The sequence below is a fragment of the Mustela nivalis genome, assembly GCF_964662115.1.
Source record: "Mustela nivalis genome assembly, chromosome: 16".
NCBI lineage: Eukaryota > Metazoa > Chordata > Mammalia > Carnivora > Mustelidae > Mustela > Mustela nivalis.
The window spans coordinates 14,198,444-14,218,523 of record NC_139035.1 but is presented as its reverse complement, the minus strand read 5'-3'; the positions used below and the strand labels follow the sequence as shown (position 1 = coordinate 14,218,523).

Below are 20,080 nucleotides of genomic sequence, written 5' to 3'. Positions count from 1 at the left end.
CGTGCTGATCTGATGGTAGTGCCTGGGGGAGCTTGCAGAAGGCAGGAGGGGTGCATAACCCAAAGTGGACTCTAAGAAAATGGAGTAACACAATTCAACAGACAGCTGATGTTCACAACGCCGTGCTGAGAACGTCAGTTGGTGACCCCGTTGAGGGAGCAGGGTGGACTGGAGGGTTTGGGGTGTTAGTCAACATGGGTGGATAGTTCTATGTTTGAATACTTCAGTTTCTGAAACTTAGGAGCACAAGTCTAGAAGATTCTGGATGAGGAGCAAAAGTGGCCACACCTCCTCCTCTCTGTATCCCATCGTGTTTGAGTGAGAATTCAGAAAGAGGCAAATAGATGTGGTAATAAGCAATGATGGACAATTCAGCATTTCTAGAGCACTTCCAGTGTTATAACTGGGCCCGAGGCTCTACACCATGCTGCCATTTTTAAATTCTAAAATCCCGTCGATGGTGAGACACACTCTCAATTTAAAGATGGCCTTTGAGAGAAAAAACAAAACATGATGACCCTGAAATGTACCAGGGATTGTAAGACACACTGATTTCAGGAACACAATACAGCAAGAAAAAGTGAAACTTAGAAGGGTAGAAACAAAGTATATTAAGGGTAGTTCTCTCAAGCCCTGCTAAGAATCATCCCCACCGTAAGGATGAATAGACTGAGGCTGGGGAAGGTTTCACCACTTGCTCAAGGCCACAAAGCTGGCAATTTTCAGTCAGAATTAGCACCCAGGTTTGCCTGTGGTCAGAGCTGGAACAGTTTCTCCCAGGGCACATAACCCCGGCAAGACTGGGCTTCCTCAGCTTTTTCTAGCCCCAGTTCCACATCTCGACCCTTTTACCATCAACGCCCCCTCCCCCACCCTCTAAGCTATGGAGATTTCCATGAGGAGCAAGTAATTCATTGGGGAGAAAAGGTACAAAATAGTCAAATGACATTCTTCAGATTCAAATAGAGTCTTTAAAAGGGTAAAAACCATGCATGCCAGGTTTTGCCGTGCACTGCAGGAAGTCGATGAATTCAAGGATCCCTGTATTGCTGAAAATAGAATTGTAAAAAATAAAAGGGGTGGGGGGAGAAAGTGAACGAAACTAATCCTATTAAACGTGGTAGCATGTTTTTGTGGCACGCAGAGAGAGATTAAGCACAGGAAAGGGGATAAGTACTGCTTCAGTTTCACTAAACTAATGTGACAACTTGTCATTGGAAATCTTTGCAGCTTGTTAGTAGATGACTAGCTGATTCAGAAGTGTTTTCTATCATTCCCTTTGTGTCTCCTGTGAGGTTTTTTTTTTTTTTTAAATTTTCTTTCTTTTCCTGTTTCTTTCTTACCCACGCTGCTCTATTTTGCTTTTTAATCCTTCGTGTCTCCTTCAAGTCAAAACATTTAGCTTGCTCTAATCAAGATTTGGTTTTGAAGATGCCCTTTGACCTCCAGGGGCCCAGAGAAGGCCCTGAGGGGACTACCCTCCATCCCCAGCCCAGGGTAGGTCCGTCCTGTGGGTGCAAAACGCGGGCTTCCGGGGCAACACTTTCATTTCGAAGATTTTATTTTCCCACCATCCTCCCCCTCTCCACTTCCTCCTTGAGTTCTTTTCTTGTTTTAATCTTTTATCCTCTCCCGTTCGCCTTTCACTTCCGGGCTTCTGATTTTTTTTTCTTTCCCTCACTTTCCCTTTCTCTGCTCTTTTCTTTCTTCCCTCACCTGCTCGCTTTCTCCATCTGCTCTTTTATTTCTTTTCCCTTTTCCACACACCCCAGTAACGCTCTTGTTCGAGAGAGCGAATCGAACAGATAAGACTGTGAGATTCATAGAGGAAAGTTGTGGCTCCTTCACCGTGGTTGCCCCATTGAAGTCACTGCTGCTTGAGGGGGCAGTGTCCTGGGGAGGAGGGTGTCCAGGGCCCATCCCGGATGGGGAACAAAAGGCTGATCTCAGTCGAAAGGAAGCAAGAACTTTAGGCTCGGTCACTGCCTTTCCAAAGCAGGTGTTTAGCCTGTTTGGAAATGTGGCCGCCGGCTCTCTCTCTCTCTCTCTCTCTCTCTCTCTCTCTTGCTTTGGCATGGCTCTCTCCCACCTTCCTCCTCCCTCCCCCGCTCCAACTTTCCCCACTGGCTTACCACCAGAGGCGAGATGTTGAGTCAATGGAAAAACAACATTCGCCAACATTAAAGGGAGACTGTTTGGAAAAGGAAGGCCCTGCTGAGGTGCAGAGGAAGTCTGTGTATTAACACGGGCCACCTCTTATCTGGGGCAGCTGGGCCCGAGCTGCCTGGGCTGGTCCCCAGGCTTTGCCAAGAGGCCTTCAGCAGAGAGAACAGGCCGCCTTGCAGACGCTCATCCAGGACCCGAGCATCCCAGCATTTTAGAGACAAAAAGGCCTTGCTTTTCTCCCAGAGGCTTCATGGGGAAACCTGCCCCAATAAGCAAAGTCTTGCAAAAAAAAAAAATTAAAAAAAAAAAAATAATAATAAAATAAAAGGCAGCAGTTCTCAGGGCTTTTATACCTGGACTTAGACCCAGGCCCTCTTGTTTCCAGTCCTTTCCAAGACTCCCAAGCCCTGTAAGGACTGGCCATTCTGATCTGAATGTGATTTATGGGGAAAAACAAGCTAAAGTGACCCAAAGGAGAATTAAGAAAGAAACAACAATCAACACACAAAAACACGTGGGTAAGTGGGTAAGGGCGCACTGGCTCTAAATTGCTTACCGTTAAGTCTTGAGCCAGGTCCCGATGGAAAGATAAGGGCAATCTTTAATCAGTCAATAATTAACCGAAGCTCCGTGAATGGTCCAGTCAACCAAGTCCTGCTGACACCTTCAGAACCCTGCTTCAGTGGGAGGGTTAGCTGGAAGCTTTTGACAGACCCCCACTCATGGATCACCCTAAGAGGGGTAAAGTTATGCCTGGACCTGCCAGAGAAACCATTTGGTTAATTTCTGCAGATTTCACTTTTCACTCCCCCCATCTCTCCACCAGGATCTCAAGCACAGGCCACAGTGCCCCTTCTGTGTTGTGCATAAAACAGTCTGGAGATCCATTCTGGTTCCAGGTCAGTTTGAAGCAAATCCCAGATGTGATCTGCTCGTGGCTACCCCAGTTTTCCTAGAGGACCATATCTCTTCTTCCCTGCTTTGCTCATCATAGTAATTTGCTCATTTTTGTAGTTTGTTCCCAGTGTCTGTAGGTATTTCTAGTCTCAGTTTCTCAATGTCCACATTTCTTAATTTGTGATAAAAGCAGAAACGCTTCTGAAGTGATCAGCAACCAGATAGCCCTACCAAAGCATGCAAATAATTTTTGAGTTTTAAATAAGTAGACGATGAAAAGACTAATAAATATTAATTTTTGTCTTTCTGGTAGATCATGTTCTTTTCACTTCCAACAGACACAAATTTTTAGGAGAGGCTTAAGTCCTAAATGGTTTTTGTTTTTTTTTTTAAAGATTTTATTTATTTATTCGACAGACAGAGATCACAAGTAGGCAAAGAGGCAGGCGGTAGGTGGGGGGGGGGGGTGGACGCAGGGTCCCTGCTGAGCAGAAAGCCTGATGCGGGGCTCCATCCCAGGACCCTGGGATCATGACCTGAGCTGAAAGCAGAGGCCTTACCCACTGAACCACCCAGGCGCTCCTGTAAATGGTTTTTAATTTCATTTTTTTGTTTTTGCTTTGCTTTGTTCTATACAACATCTAGTGTGTTATGATACACTTTTAGTTACACTATTAGATGAGAAAAAAAACAGCGTATTAAGTGTGGTTTGAGTTTTTCCTAAAGTTAAGCTGTAGGTCATGACAGGGTGACAGTCCTTGAAGTGTTCTCCTAATTTCGTCTATTCAAGCCATTTAAGAAATCTGTTCTTTTAGACACGGGGTGGGGGGGGGGGATGGGGTATAAGAATGTGGCTTGATAATGAATCCATCTCCATCCCCCAAATAACAAAAACTGAATGTTTGGCTACTAAGGTATCAGTGATGTTCTTCCTACATTGTCAAAGATGGTTCATCCATTTACACTTCTGTTGGTTCCCCAGCTCTGCCTCTGTCATCACCAACACATCATTCTCCTCCCCTAATAGAACTCAGTAGTCTGGGTGCTCAATTAATCGTTGGCTGCTTGGGGGAGTTGCCAATGAGTGGAAATTCTGCCAATGATCTGTGACACCCTTTTCAACAAACATTAATTGAATGACATTTCTTTTTTCCCCAAACCATCCATCTGTCCTTTCTTATGCAACTTCTGAGTTTCAAAAGGGTAGAAGGCAAGCTTTCTTTTGGTCACACATTTGACCCAAGAGGGCAATCTATGAATTTAAAAAAATGTAAGCAAACTACAGTCTTATAAATAAGTTTATGAGAGTCATCATTTTTTTTTTAAGATTTTATTTATTTATTTGACAGAGATCACAAGTAGGCAGAGAGACAGGAAGAGAGAGAAAGGGAAGCAGGCTCCCTGCTGAGCAGAGAGCCCAATGTGGGGCTTGATCCCAGGACCCTGAGATCATGATCTGAGCTGAAGACAGGCTTAACCCACTGAGCCACCCAGGCACCCCCAAGATTCATCATCTTGAAGCAACATGTTAAATATAAAACCAATTAGACCCAGCCTTCTTTTCTGTTTGCCAATTAAAATTTCTTGCTCTCATGAAAGCAGTTAGTAAATGGCTAGATTCAATGTTGCTGTGATCATTCGGGGGTACAAGTGGGAATGGGAAGAAAAACAGATTTTTTTTTTTCAAAACTAGTCACTAAATTTGTAGGTAAACAAATCTAGGACCCAGTTTTCTTGGGGTTTCTGTTAACTTTTTATTGTTTTATAATATGGAAAAGTATTATCTTGCCTTTAAGAATGCTGTTAAGTGAAGCAGAGGACATAAATCAAGTTGCTGTGTGGTCATGTTGCTTGGATATTAAAATGAGATTTTAAAGAATGAAACTGGAGTCTATTTTTCAACAGGTGGAAAGGTATTTATAATTACACTAATAATTTTTGAATATCATATTAATGAAGATAGGGAGACATAGACCTTGACATCTGCATGTTGAGTTACATTCACTGTGAAAAAAAATGTTGTTTACCCCTCGAGAATTTCTTAAGAAAAAGAAAAATCAATCTCCATCAATGAGCAATATTTTTCTCCCCAAGGGATATTGATTTGAACATTGACTTCACAATGGGTGAGTTATTTCCCTCAGACCCCCTATTATGAATTGTTCAGTGACATGTCTTTTATGAGCTAATAAACAGGTTGTTTCTAGTGTAGCAATCTCGTCGTGGAGATTCCAACTTCTGAGTTGTGATTGGTTGGGAATAGTTTAGCTTTTGTATGTGAAGTATTTCTACAGAGTATATTCCAAGTTTAAAAAACAGTATCTCCCCTCTTCCTTTTTAAATGAAATAAAGCTCTTTCTATACTTCTGAGGGAAACATCAGGGGGCAGTGAATAATTCCCTTTGCTGTTTGCTCCTACCACGCGGCCTCTCAGCTTGTGCGTGGACCCATGACTCATGCGTAGTCATACACATGTCTTCATGATTCCCTTTTCTCTCTTTATGTCATGGCACAATATTGGCATCTCTAATTTTGAAAATAAACCAGATTTTCAATTTACCAGAGAAACCAGTACGTAAAGGACCACCGCGGTGGGTGGAAGCAGAGGAAAGGGTAGATGGTGTTGAATTTTTGTCAACATGAATGCTCATTCTTCAATTTATCTGTTAGGGTGTGTGTATAATGTATTTTCTTAATGAGCTTCTTAAAGGGCGAATTTAGAATTTATATGAGATCGCCTTTGGGTTTATTCATCCATCCATTTATTCTTGAACAAATATTAATTTACCGCCACATCCTGTGCCAAACACCGTGCTCAGCATTGATGATAATGATAAGTCAGACCCATCTGAGGCAGTCACAGGGTGGCTGGGAAGACATTAGGTCAGAGAGTTATGAATACATGTTGACACGAAACACTTTAGGAGCCCCGAGGCTTAGCTTCAGGGAAGCAGGGAGTATCAAGGAAGCCTTCAGGGAGAAGGTGAGCATAAGCCCAGTTAATTAATCAGACCATGGGCTGAGGAGAGGAACAGAAGTGCGTTCCCTGTTGCACTGTGAGAGAAATCTTAAGCAAGTCGCCATACCTCTCTGAGCCTTAGTTTCCTTGTCTGCCAACTGGGCGTAATAATACTTGCCTTATGAGATTGTCGTGGAGATTAAATGAGAATGCATGAAAAGCTTCAACACTGTGCACAAAGTAGGCACTCCATAAACGTTTGCGGCAGAGCTGTAAGGAAATGATGTCATAACGCACTCTAATATTAATCCAACAAGTATTTATTGGGCACCGATTGGGTGTGTCGTGTCCTGGTGCTGGGTCCCAGGTGAGACACCATGATGGTGGGGTGAGGGACAGGATGGTGGGCGGCGCGTGCATGTCACTGAGGAGACACACTGCTTCTGTGCTTGGCGACCTGGACGTGGGCTCTTGCAGTGGGGTTCAGAGCCTCCTGGGGGGAGGCCTGGAGGAGGAAGAGGAGCCAACCTTTGTCCTGCCAGACCAGGAAGGGCCAGATGTGGCTGTGGTGGCCTCAACACAGGCAGAGGACAGGCAGACTAGTTCTTGTGTGATTCCTAAGTTTCCTTTAGTTTTCTTGGGTGCTCACTGGCTCTCTGTAGCTAGATTACAGTCCCTTAAAAACCAAAACAAACCAAATCAAGACTCCCATCTGTTAGCTGTGGCCTGTTATAATGTGGCACCTCTGGTATACACCCAGTAGACATGACTAGGTCTTCATACTTCCCTCTTCTAAGCATGCTGAAAATTCCAGTTGTTTCTTAGGCCCAGTTAGTTTCAGAGGGCTCAGATTTAAATGCTTGCTTTTGTGCTTATTAAAGAGATTCATGAATTGGGAATTGTGATCGTGTCACTGCCTAAAACTCTTCGCACTGCTCTTAGGATAAAGTCCAAAATCCTGAATGTGCCTGACAAGACTTTGCATAATCTGGCTTCTGTCCTGGGCTCCCGCCTCATCTCCTGGAACTGCCCGTCCTCCCCGCGTCTCCACATCCCTGGCCTTGCTCCTGCTACCTCCCTGCCCGCCAGCGCCCTTGTACAGGCAGCTGCCCATGCGCATGCGCACGAGGTCTCCCCAAGCCTGCCTCCGGACGGACTCCCCACCTTAGGGGCCCACTTCAAAGTATTTGCTCAGGAAGGGCTTCCCTCATTTCCTAAGTTAGACACTTGAATGATACAGGCTCATATCAGCTAGAGTTTTCTTTTATTCTGCTCACCATAATTGCAATAAATTATTACAACGTAAGCTTTATTCATCCAACAAATATTCTTTGAGCCCTTGATGTGGCCTAGATGTTGGGAATGCCACACAGACAGACAGAGTCGTGGAGCTCGTGAGCGAGGCAGTGAGTGAGAGGTGCCTACAGATGGGGTATGGTATCAGGCTGTGTTGAAAACTCTGGAAAATAGTTAAGCCGGGTACGGGGGCAGAGCGGGCTGAAGGTAAGTTGGGAAGGATAAGAGGGCAAGCTTCTGGCTGTCCTGTTCAGTGCAGAATTCCCAATGGCCAACACAATGCCCGGCATCTGGAAAGTACCTGACGAAGAATTGCTGAATGAAAATCAGGTTGGTTCCAGTAGACCGGAAGGAGTGAAGGGCTGAAGAAGGCTAATGGATCAATGCTTGCTTCTCTCCAAGTTCCGTGACTGTGTCTGGGAAGATGTCGTCTTGCATGTTCACCCCGCTTTTGTTAGGAATCCACATCAAACCTAACTCCCTGTTGAAGCTGACTATAATCACACCTTTGGGGTGGTAACATTGCACATGTTCTTTCTTAATTGCCACGGGCCAAATAGCAACTGGTTGGTGAATGAAATGTTTATGCTTTGAAGAATTGGTGTTCTAATCGGTTTCTATTTATGCCAATGATCAACTATTTCTCAGTGAGGAGGAGGGGGATTTTTTTGTGTGTGATATCTGTGCATCTAAGTGACTAATGAAGTCAATCTGGGCTTGGCAGATTTTGCCACAACTTGGACAGACGTGGCACTCATGATGGTGTGTTACTTCTCAGCTTGCTGGTTCCCTTGTTCCCATTGCAATGATCTCATTTTTGGCATTTTCCTTTCACAGCGTTATCTTCCCATTTTGCACGATGCTGCGGTGGGGCTCAGGCTAAAGGCACGGTCTGCCACTTCTCTTTCAACCAACCCTGTCTTAAAGACTATTCTGAAGACCAAACCTATTCCATTAGCTCTATTTTGTTTTAATTTGGGTGGAATGGTGGAGGTGGGGAATTCATGCTCTCACAGGGTTTTTTTTTTTTTTTCTCTACTTTGGAGAGAACTGGACCTTGGGGCTCAGTGTGACTTGAGAGTCAGACTAATTGGGTCCATTCTCTTGTCTTGGTTTTAAAAAAGAACTGCACAGCAGAAAGGAAGTGCACGATCAGGATGGTTCCCATGTTCTTCTGTGAACCCAGCACACCTTTCCTATGGTGTGGTCACCTGGCCCCACTTCTCCCATAAAGCAGTGCCTTTCCCTGCCCCAGGGGCCCTTTCTGGTTCTGCACCTTTATATATAGGAGCCCATTGCTTTGTTTGTACCATTCTTTTGACAGAAAAAACCCCAAAGTCCATTCTGTAAGTTCATTTTGGCTCCAGTCCCCACGGTTTTAGTCTGTCCCACCCCTTTCCCTCTGTGCATCACACTGTTTATCTCCACGACCAGATCCCAGACTCCCCAACAGAGAGTCACATAGTTTGTATCTACCATTAACTAGCTCCCCAACCACCCCGTGCTCTAACCAGAGGGTTTCCAGCAGTTGCTGCTCAGGGCTTTACGGGAGAGGAAGATTGGAAAGGAAAGGACTCTGTTCCCAGCTTCGCACTGTTTCCTTTAAGCTTACCAGTTTGTAATTATATATTTACTTATCTTTCTACGTATTCACTGCGCTCCCTTCCCTCAAGCTCTAAGCCTCATAAAGGCTAGAAAACGTGTCTGCTTTGTTGACCAAGGTATGCCTGATGCTGGCCAGAGCAAACATGTGTACTGAATCCCGGTGGAGGCCAGGAGTGAATGCAGAGGAGAGGAGCTTATTCCGGGCGGATTTTCACTTACCCTAAAGAAGTGAAATGAAAGCAAACTTTGGTGGTTTTGTTGAACTGTGGGCAAATCGGTATGGACAGAGAAATTCAATGAACTGTATTCAACAATTTTTGTTCCTGGGCTAGAATCATGAGACTAAGACCTGGGATTCTTGGTCCCACCTCTTTTGGGGCATTAAAAACCAGAACCAAAAACGAAAACACCAAGCCCAAACCTTGGCATATTACACCACCCAGATTTTTTTCTTTGTCTCAAAGAAGGCTCAGCTGAACGGCAGATTCCTGACCTAGCGCAACAATCACAAACTCCGACAACCTCAGCTGTCCCAGATGATGTCACAAAACCCTTAAGAATGCTCACTGCTGAGTTGGGCACAGGTCCAGCAAACACAATTCTTCCTGCCAGTTATTCAGGGTCTTTGACAGATTAGGTGGTCTTTTTTCTTCTGCTGCTGCTTCTTTTTTTTTTTTTTTTTTTTTTTCCTCCAACCTCTTAAAAGGCGGTTCAGTTTACCTCTAAGCAAGACATTAGCTCTGGCTGCCCCAAATAACATTTTAATTGAAGTCTCAGTCCAAACAAATGCCCAGCCTCTTTATTAACCCCAACAGTGTAATTTTTCAACCTAAGACTGATTCAGGGGGAAACTGTCTCACTTAAACTGCTACGCACTGGGACATGGCATTTTCCCTCAACCAGTCTCTTTTCTGACCTTGATTTGAACCTTAATCTCTTCTAACGATGTTTTCTTTATTAGCTGCTCACAGCCGTGGCACAAGACTAATTTTCCTGTTTTTAGACTCTCAGTTTACAGAGGTATTTCACTCCCCTTTTTTGCCCCCAAAAGTCACCAAGATTTCATGGACCTCTTTGGGAAAGGGAAGGGAATACCTATTTTGCACATTTGTTGTCTTTTTTTTTTTTTAGTAAATTAAATAGCTGCTTTGCAAAATGTTCTGTAGAATTTTAGATTGTATTTTTTGAGGCACATTCAAGTTTAGGTACAAAGAAATCATACTCTGAATTGTCAGAAAAACCTGAAAAAAAAAAACCCTTTTAAATGATTACAAAAGATTTTTCGTCAATAGCTTGGTCCACACTTATGAAGTGAAAACTAAGGCTATTATCTGAGTAATTCAGGCAAAAACAATATGTTTTTATTAGAGACCTCTAATCTTTTGGGGGAGATCTGAATTATCCAGATAATTGCTGCAATTCCTTTCTTCATTTTTACACTTAAACATAATCAATGAGTACTGACAGAGAAAATTTTTCCTTCGTTACACCTTCCCATTATTTGATACTGGTAAAATGATCCAAATTAAGAAGAAAAAAAGCGCACCCTTTTCAATAACAATGAAAAAAAAAGTGTTTCTCTATTTGGAGTATACCTTAATATAGCAGAACGATGTAGGTAGAAAAACAGTGCTTATGATCATGTGCTCAATTAGATTTATTATAGGTTTTTGTACTTTTTGGCATTAGCGTGGAAGCATATTGGTTATTATTTTTTATAACCTAATTGGAGGCTTTGTATCTAGTTATCCCTCTGTTCTCAGCTTAATACAATAGTTTGTTGATTGCAAAAATTACATTCTGTGACTTTAAAGTCCTAGAACTAGGATTGCCATTGAAAGTTGGGGATTCAGCCTGGTGTTTGGAGGGCAGCGACCATGTGCCCTCTGGGTGAGAGGAGGTGGGCAGCTGGGAACAATTGTCTGTCCCCCGCGGTGTTCAATGGCATTAGCAGCGTGTTGGCACGATAAACTTTGCCTTCATTTCGCTGGCTCAAACAATTAGTGGGATTGAATCAGAGTTCTACTAGATCATAGTTTATTATATGTTATTAAATTCCATTATTTAAGAAGTTGCTGCTATGATTATAAAACTTCCCAACATATCCTGCAAAGCCCTCATCTCCATTCCTGGTGCATTTCCTTTTACATTTATCTTTGGCTTCTCTGATGGACAAGTTTTTTTTTTTTGTTTTTTTTTTTTTGTTATTTTTTGCTCTCCCCTTTGTACTTATTTAAAGAGCTAAGAGCTAATTTGAAAAATACATCTACGAAAGGACAACAAAAATGAGATGTGAAAAAAAAAACTGGATGAAGATTCTTAATTAGTCCATTATTTGACACGCACGATTTAACATGGTATGCTTAGCATTGTGCATTCCCCAAAAGAACAAGGCTCTTTTTTTTTTTTTTATCCCAAACTTTAACTCCCTCTCATTCATTATATCCCTTCTTGTCACTTTCCATTAGCTGATCATGACATCCTTTGCTGGAAGGGCGAGCAGGCAGATTACTTCCAAACTGGTGTAAGTGACACTCAAAAGACTGGCCTAAAGGGGGTTCTGTGGTGGCAACCAGCTCCTCAGCCCCTGGAGTTGGAGAATGTCATTTCAATAATATATTGGAGTCCATTGTCACATCATTTCTGTAGCAACTTGGCAACATCCCAGAAGTGGCAGGAGCGGGTCTTCTACCGTGAGGGAATCTGATGTTATCACTGTCGCCGATGATAGTAATAATACAGTGGAATAGTATAGTAATTTAATTATTAAAAATAATTGTTATTATTAATAGTATATGCTATTAATAATACATAGTAATAATATTAATAGTGTAGTATGAAAATAAATGATAATAATTGTTATTTTTGTAATATAATGAGCCAATCCAGTCCTTCTAACTAGCATCTTGCATTTTACAGATGAGGAAACTGAGGACCAAAGTGGTTAAATAAATTGTCCACGGTCACACAGCTGATAAGTAGCTGAGCTAGGGTTTTAAGGGAGTTCTGGCAGACTCCTGGCCATGCCTCTTTCTGTTAAAGCAGGTTATGCGTAACACACCAGCTTTCAGGAAACTTCACTGTGTCTCCCTAATTTTGTTGCAACTAGAAAGTAACCTGTCACGGGGCCCTTCTGAGTCGGGGGTTGAAGGGGAATGACCCTGACTCAGTGGGGGGGGGGGGACCAAACACACGTGATCGAATGGTACTAAGGAAAGAGGGGCAGAATCTGATGCTCTGAACAGGTCAGCCCTGGAGATGCAAACTGCCCCCAGCTCATCACCCCTGCCCACCCACCCCACCCTCCGCACCCCAGCACTCCTTTCCTCCCCTCAAAGGTCCAACCTTGGGAATCACCCTGGGCCTTGGAAGGGCATCGGCCTAGGAAGAGCTGAACGATTGCAGATAAAAGGTGTATCCCGGTCACAGAGAGCGATGAAATCTGATCTGAACAGCCCCGGGACCAATCCTGGCTGCCACTCGGACCCTCGCGCCTGCTTCCGGCCTCAGAGGCTCCGCTGTTCCTGAGAACACAAGTTTTCTTCATTAACCAAATTTTAGCTTCTTTCCCTCACGTGAGGCACGCTTTAGCTTCTTTTCCCAGTAATCTTTGAAATATTTTTATCGTAGAGAATAGAGAAATATAGAGCAGTATGTGAAGTAAACGTTGCCTGTCATTTGACAACCAGGAGAAAATTCATAGTCCCGGGATATGTAACTTTCCTGTTTGGGCTCTACATACAGGCTAGGCCCCCAAACAGGGTGGTGATAGGATGGACTCTGAAATTAGACCACCCATCTTTAAATGTAGACCCTGCCACCAGCGGTGTGACCTTACCTCCCCGGATCCCAGTCTTCTCAGACATAAAGGACCCACCTTTAGAGAGAGCTGCTCTGCCAGTGATCTCACGGGTGAGAAGCGGCTGCCCCATAGGAATCACGTCCTGCCTCTTAGTTACCGTCTCATAAGCGCTGGTCAGTGATCTTGTCTTCCCGCTCTCTTTCTTTCTTTCTTTCTTTCTTTTGTTTTTTTTTTTTAAGATTTTATTTATTTATTTGACAGGCAGAGATCACAAGTAGGCAGAGAGGCAGGAAGGGGGGGGCAGGGAAGCAGGCTCCCTGCTGAGCAGAGAGCCCGATGCAGGGCTCCATCCCAGGACCTGAGCCCAAGGCAGAGGCTTTAACCCACTGAGCCACCCAGGTGCCCCTAACTGGCTCTTTCTGACCATGCTCCAGGCTCCTTGAATCCAAACCCATATTTAACTTCATCCTCAGCCATGATTCCGTCCCTTCTCAGTTCATGTGCTGTGATCTGCTTCCCCCTCCTACACCTCATGGTGATTTTCCAGGTCTCAGCTCCTGCCCCGGTAACCATAACTCTTAAGTAAGCTCCGACAGCATCTTCTTTCCATGCCTGTGTGATGGACGCGTTTCTGCCTGGATGCCCTGCTCGCCCTGCCTGAAACCCGGGCAAAGCCCGAGTGCCGCCCTCCTTGATCTCAGCCGGCTGGAAGGCCTTGAAATGAGCACAGGTGGAGGCAAGAGCAGGAGTTTGTGGTTGTGACGTCAGCAGCAGCATCAACCCACAATTCTGGGGCCGCTGGAATGTCAGTGAAAAACTAGCTTCCAGACACGTAGATGTACGCAATACCAAAGCGAGTGTTTTTGTTTAAATCACTTTACATGTAAAAGAAGAAGGTAATCATGAGTGATTTTTTAAATAATGTTCTCCTTGAAAGCTCTCTGTTGTCAAGGCCTCCCTCCCAATGATCTTTGTGCCTCTGAGAAGGGGGAGAATATGGACGTATGTGTGTATATTTCAACTGGGAGGAGTGTGTGCTGAGGGAGCGGCCGGCCAATGGCAGGAATGGGGAAGAGGGAATTATATTTAATGAAACTGGGAGTTCACATGGACCTTTCAGACGTTAAAAAAAAAAAAATGTTGATTTTATATGCCAAAGTCTTGAAAGGGGCTTGACGGCTTACGGCTTTGGTGTATTTTTCCAGATGGCAGATGCCATTTTGTGTTTTGCATAAACTGACTAAATTTGCTTGCTCTTTGTACTTATTTCACAGGCAACCATTCTTTGCTTTCAATAGGACAGAAGAGCTCCTTGGCACTGGAACCCTCGTGGTCTGGTGAGGGAGGGATGAGGGATGTTCTGAGGACACACAGCCATCCTCCAAAACTTCCTCTGTTCAGATGGAGGAAAGAGGTTGCACCAGAGCCTTGGATCTGCTTTGCCTGAGGGATGGTTCGGACTGCGTGAGTGAGTCACAGAAGGTGAGCTATGCTGAAGAACTTTCCAGAGCTATGTTTCCAGTCTGCCCATTCTTACCTCCATGGAGGACAAATAGGTTCTTGATGTTCTTATTTCAAGTCCTCTACATCTTGCTGATTGCTGGTTGTGTGATCCTGAAACTTAATTCCCCTGCACTTCAGTTTTGGGGGGGGGGGGAGAATTAAGATGATGGGAATAAATAACACTCGTCTCTAAGTGTTGTTATGAAGATTCCGTGGATTAGTTAACCCATGTAAAAGATTTTTTTTTAAAGATTTTATTTATTTGACATTAAGAGAGAGAGATCACAAGTAGGCAGAGAGGCAGGCAGAGAGAGAGGAAGAAGCAGGCTCCCCGCCAAGCAGAGAGCCCGATGCGGGACTCGATCCCAGGACCCTGAGATCATGACCTGAGCCAAAGGCAGAGGCTTTAACCCACTGAGCCAACCAGGTGCCCCAACCCATATAAAAAATTTAGAGCAGTGCTTGGCAATGTAGCAAGTGTTCAAGAAATGTTGGTAGTTATTATTGTTATGATTCATTTCTGTGAAAATTTGCATTTTTACCCCTTATTTTCTGAGGCACAACCTACCCTCCTCCCATTGTCCTTATTCCAACTCTTTGGGATCCTTTTATGGAATTAGACTAGTAGTTGAGTGGATCAACAGTCAAACAGAATCAAGCTGAAGTTCTTGAAGGAAAAATCAATAATGATAGCTCCTCAAGAGTGACTTCATTTCTCCAAGCCTCAGTTTCTCCATCTGTAAAATAGGGACGATAATCCTCATACCTGTTTCTGTAACATTTGTGAGAGGATTAAATATCGCAGGGCTTGCACAATATCTGGCAAGGATGTAAAGCATGTTGGTATTGTTATTATTTTTGCTGCCCCAAATATAGCGCTCTTATATTCAAAAGGGTCTCGAGGAGTTTGTCAGGGCTCCAGGGCTCACGCTTCAAGTCAGCTACCTCGCCAGAGAAGAGAGCACACACAGAAATAGAAAGATGCTGAGAGGCCGTGACTTCCCTGGGACTCTTTGCTGCATAATGACACAGGATTGAGAGAATTGGGTCTTGTTGGACATGGATTCCAATTAAAGTTAGAAAACTCGGATTTCTGAGCAGGCCAATCCTCACTACACTGGGGATGATTCCAAAGCACAGGAACTATTAGATTAGGAACTTTGGCCTTAGTTTTCTGTCCTAAGCACAACCCCCCCCCCCAACCCCCACCAAATAAAGTGTAGGGTTAGGTAGGCTGTGAGGGAGCCCTAGTGACCTGGACTGGTCACCTTTCATGGAGGAATCTGGCATTAGCACGTCATAAATATTTAAATTTCACATTTTCAAAAAACGCTTATTTTTTGCCTTCAAACTGAAAATGGATAAAAATTGCATCCGTGAGTGAAGGAAACTCCTCTCTCATCGTGTTATCAAATAGTTGAAACCTTCTGGATCACGTTTGTCATTTTCATGCAGCAATGAAGGGTAGTCTCTTTTAATAACTGAATAAAGAGAAAAAAAATGAACACTTGAAACTTTCATCCCAAAGCTAGCACGGACCCTGAAAAAACAAAAACCACCAAAGAACATGGAACAAGGAAGTAGGAAAAGCATCACCAACCTCGCAGATAATTTTGCTGGCTCTGTTAGATCTTTCTGACCGCCCCTTTCTGCAGGCCTGTCACTTCCCACAGTGAGAATAAGATGGGAATTGAGACAGGAGGAAAGGTCCAGGGATGACTTCCTTTCTCAATTCGGACAAGATGACAGCCCCATCTTTTTCTCCTGACCTCATGCTTAGAAATTTCTCAGACAGTAGAATGCTGCAGATTCATTATCTTTAACAGTAAAATAAGAGGGGAAAGGAAAAGCAAACAAAAGACAAAAGAGAGAAAGTAGTTGTCAAAAGGGACAGGGAAGAGGAGTTAGAAGGAGCACAAAGCTATATTATGAATGTGGGGGAAAGAAAGGATACAGCAGCAAAAAAAAAAAAAAAAAAAAGAAAGGAGCATCACAGTCCCCCAACAGAGGTGCCTAGCTGGCCAATGAAGATACATCCTCCCCTTCTGCCCAGCGGTGGTGCTCCTGGGATGCAAATTCTTGGAGAAGACTACATTTCCCGGCCTCCCTTGCGGTGATATGGGACCAGGGGACTGGTTCCTATCAGCGGAATATGAACTGTGATGAAGAGAGATGTGTCCCTTTGGGGCTCAGTTAAGACACAGGTAGCTTCTCTGTTCTCTCTCTGTCCATCTTCTGGCAAGATAATGCTTTGATGTCATCCATGCATAGATGTAGAGCATGGAAGGAATGTGGATTCCCAAATCACTGCTTGGAGAAGAGCAGCCCAGAAGAAGCTGCCCAACCAGGAACATGCACATGAGATTTTTTGTGAGTGACAGATACATGTTCATTTGTTTAGTCCCTGAGCTGTCGGGAATTGTTTGTTTTCCCAGCAAGTGTTATTTACCTTGAGGAATATAGAAATCGATACCAGAAGGGAGCTCTAGTAGTTACTTTTTCTTCTCACCTTTGCTAAAGAAAAAACAAAACAAAACAAAACAAAACACAACCCCCCCCCCCGCCCAGGTTCATTATTTCCCGATATCTTCTTCTTCTATTATGGTAACCAAAGCAGCCAATAACAACCAACACATGCTATTTTTCACCTACAAGCTTAAGAGTCATGTGGTCTGACTTCCAAGTTACTAAAAGCAGCAGTTTTGCCAAGTATTTTTCCACTGCATGTAATGGCTCTCCAGCCATGCAGACCAACACATCTGCTTCTAGCAACCTGGCCACAGAGCCAATGCCACACATTTTAGTGTTTTGTTACAGGACACCATATCTGGTATGAACTATTATAGGCGAGTTTAGTCAGAAAAATAGAAGCCTGTTGTGGCAGATGCAATGTAATGTCTTCACCAAATGATCTCTCTTCCCTGGGCCCTTGGGAAGATCATAATGTCCTCACTCTTGCAATGTAATTGAGGCCAGAGGACCGATTCTTGGTAATGGAGTGTAAACATAAGTACGGTGCCACCTTTGGTCCAGGGAGTTAAGAGTGTATGTTTGTTTCCTGTTTCTTTCTTCTTCTCTTCCACTGGGATCTTGAAGGAGGTGTATTTCAGATGATAGAGCTACAAGATAGAAACCACTCAGCTTATAACCTGAACAAGAAATGAACTGTATTTTGTTGTATTCAGGGTTTGGGGCGGAGAGGTGTTTATTACTGAAACATACCTATCACGTTCGGACGGTACTCAAAGTATTTCATCAGGGAGGAATTCAGTGTAAGAGGGTAGAGGATTAGAAGACCAGAATCACCGTGAGAATCAGGGTCAAGGTCAAGGACGTTGTTGCTGACTTTCAGGAGATCTGAAGTGAAGGCATCAGCAGGGCGTCAGATCGCCACCAATGATCTCAGCTGTCTGCAGCACCGATGGGGGTGAAGCTTAGTAGAATGACACGGAGCCCTGTGTCTGCTTTCTGCCAGTGCCCACACACCTGCTTGTAGCTTCTGATAGGGAGACATGGCTTTTCCCTCCATCTTCCAGGGATTGCAAGAGCATCTCTCAATGACAGGGAGGACCAAAGCACTACTGCCCAAGGAGTCTGGGAATGTAGTTGTCAGGCTTTCAGCCCTTATGGGACAGAGGGGAGCTTAGAAGGACAAAGGTGGTGCTTGTTGAGTTTCAACAAAAAAAATGTCAGGCACAAATGTTCTTTTTCCTTGCTAGAGTAAATCCAAGTGGTCATCCCTCCATAACCCATTTTCTCTAGATTCTTGAGGGCAGATCTTAATCAATTCTCTATTCCCCAGTGCTAGATAATACCAGACAAAAAACTGTTGTGAATCGATTTGGATGGCATGACAACAGAATCACTAGCAAATAAGAAAGTCCCATGTATTTAAGTTAGAATTCAAGGGTCCTGTTTGCAGAATCTGATGATTCTCTCTAATGGCTGCCCTAGTTTCTTCTTCATCTAAGCAGTCTTCCTTTCTTGTCTTCCAAGCTCCACAGGTGACCTTCAGTTTGAGCTCTGTGTCCTGTCCACACAGCCAAAAAGTGGAGACTTTGGTAATGATCTGGGATAGTGGATCTGTAGAGACGGCCAATGTAGTTTAAAACAAACACACACATATATATATATACATACATGTATATATGTACATACATACACACACCCACACATATATACACACATAATCAAGTTGGTTGTGTAGAGTTAGTCAAAGTATTTCTATATTTTATTCATTTGGCTCCAAACATGACTTTTGTGCTTTGGCAGAGCTGGGATCTCTTTGGGAATGTGGGGTTTGTGAGTTCATTTTGGGGCAAAGTGGGGAGTATTGTGTAAGTGAGGTGGGGGTGGGGTAGACTTGGGTATTAGAAAGGACCTGTTCGGCCGTAAGAAAAGGATACTCAGGAAAGGGAGGGCGAGACCCTGGTGTCGTCTCATCTAGAAAGGCACAAAGTTAAAACCCTGTAGAAGATTAAAGACATCCTCTTGGTATTTATTTTCCTCATCAAAAAGGGGTAAGACTATTGTGTCTATGGTAAAAATAATAGTAGAATGACTCAGACTTATTTACAACCATCAAAGAAGTGAAAGATATGGATCACGGCACTAATTAATCTTTTTATCATTATGAAGGGGCGACCGTATCTAGCTGAAGTGTTGTGTGCATAATAGCACAATTATGGGGGATGTGATGATGTAAGAGCTGCTAGTGCCCAGTATTTAGCCTCTCTTTTCCATTCCCACCCACCCTGATCTCTGGCTATATTTAGTTGTTTTACACAGTGTACCTGGACCGAAGTCTATTTTATAAAATTAAAAGAGTAGAGAGAAGAGTTAGAGTCTTCATAGAAAAACCAGGCTCCGCAAAATCTATTTCTCTTGTTTACCCGTGGTCCTTCTTGGTAAATATATTTTCTCTTACTTTGCACCTAGAATCATGGATGGAACACAATCATGAGTTTATTTTGTGTAAAGGGAAGTAGAGCATTGAGCAATCATCTAATGAATGTAGTCAAGATGGTTAGTGAATCTGGAAAATTCCACTCTCAAAAAAAATTACTTTCTCTACCCTGTAACAGATTTCCTCTTGGCCTTAATTATCCACAGAGTTGTCCAATTTTTCTGATAGTCTTTACCATTGTTGACATCACCTTAATACTTTATTTAATGGATTTCATTGGGTTCATTTGGGAACCCTTTATTCTAAGTGGTTGCTTTTATAAATTACTTAATAAGCATTGAACACTATTCCAGTTATCTGTTGCTGTGTCATAAACTACTCCAAAACCTAGTGACTTAATGCAACAATTTATTATTATCACTCTTGGTTCTTGAGTTTGATGGATTCTGCTGCATGGTTCTTACTTGGAGTCCCTCATACGGTTGTGGTCTGATGGTAGCTGAGGCTAGCTAAAGGGTTCCACGTGGTAGCTGGAGCCAGCTAAAGGGTTTCCGAGTCATATGTCTGGCATGGGGCTAGTCAGGAATCTCTTTCTTTCCACATAGTTACCTTGGGCTTCCTCAGAGCCCTCTGGCCTCTTGGTAATCAGCCTTCTTACCTTGTGACCAGCTTCTCCCAGCACAAGCGCTCTACAGTCCACCTGCGAGTGCCAAAGCCTCCTAAGACCTAACCTTAGGGGTGCCTGAATGGCTCAGTTGGTTAAGCATCTGCCTTTGGCTCAGGTCATGATCTCAGGGTCCTGGGATCGAGTCCCATATTGGGCTCTCTGCTCAGCAGGGAACCTGCTTCTCCCTCTCCCTCTGCTGCTCCCCCTGCTCTTGCGCTCTCTCAAATAAATAAATAAAAATTTTTAAAAGAAAAAAAAAAAGACCTAGCCTTAGAAGTC

At 43.6% G+C, this 20,080-nt stretch overlaps 1 long non-coding RNA gene across 4 annotated transcripts in view; it reads left to right on the top strand.

The window, feature by feature from the left end:
- LOC309850311 overlaps positions 1-20,080 on the top strand; it is a 161,983-nt gene that overhangs the window by 8,504 nt on the left and 133,399 nt on the right. For all 4 annotated transcript variants that reach the window (XR_014304181.1, XR_014304182.1, XR_014304183.1 and 1 more), the window contains exon 2: positions 14,000-14,207. This is a non-coding gene — a long non-coding RNA (uncharacterized lncRNA). The remainder of the gene's footprint in view (positions 1-13,999; positions 14,208-20,080) is intronic.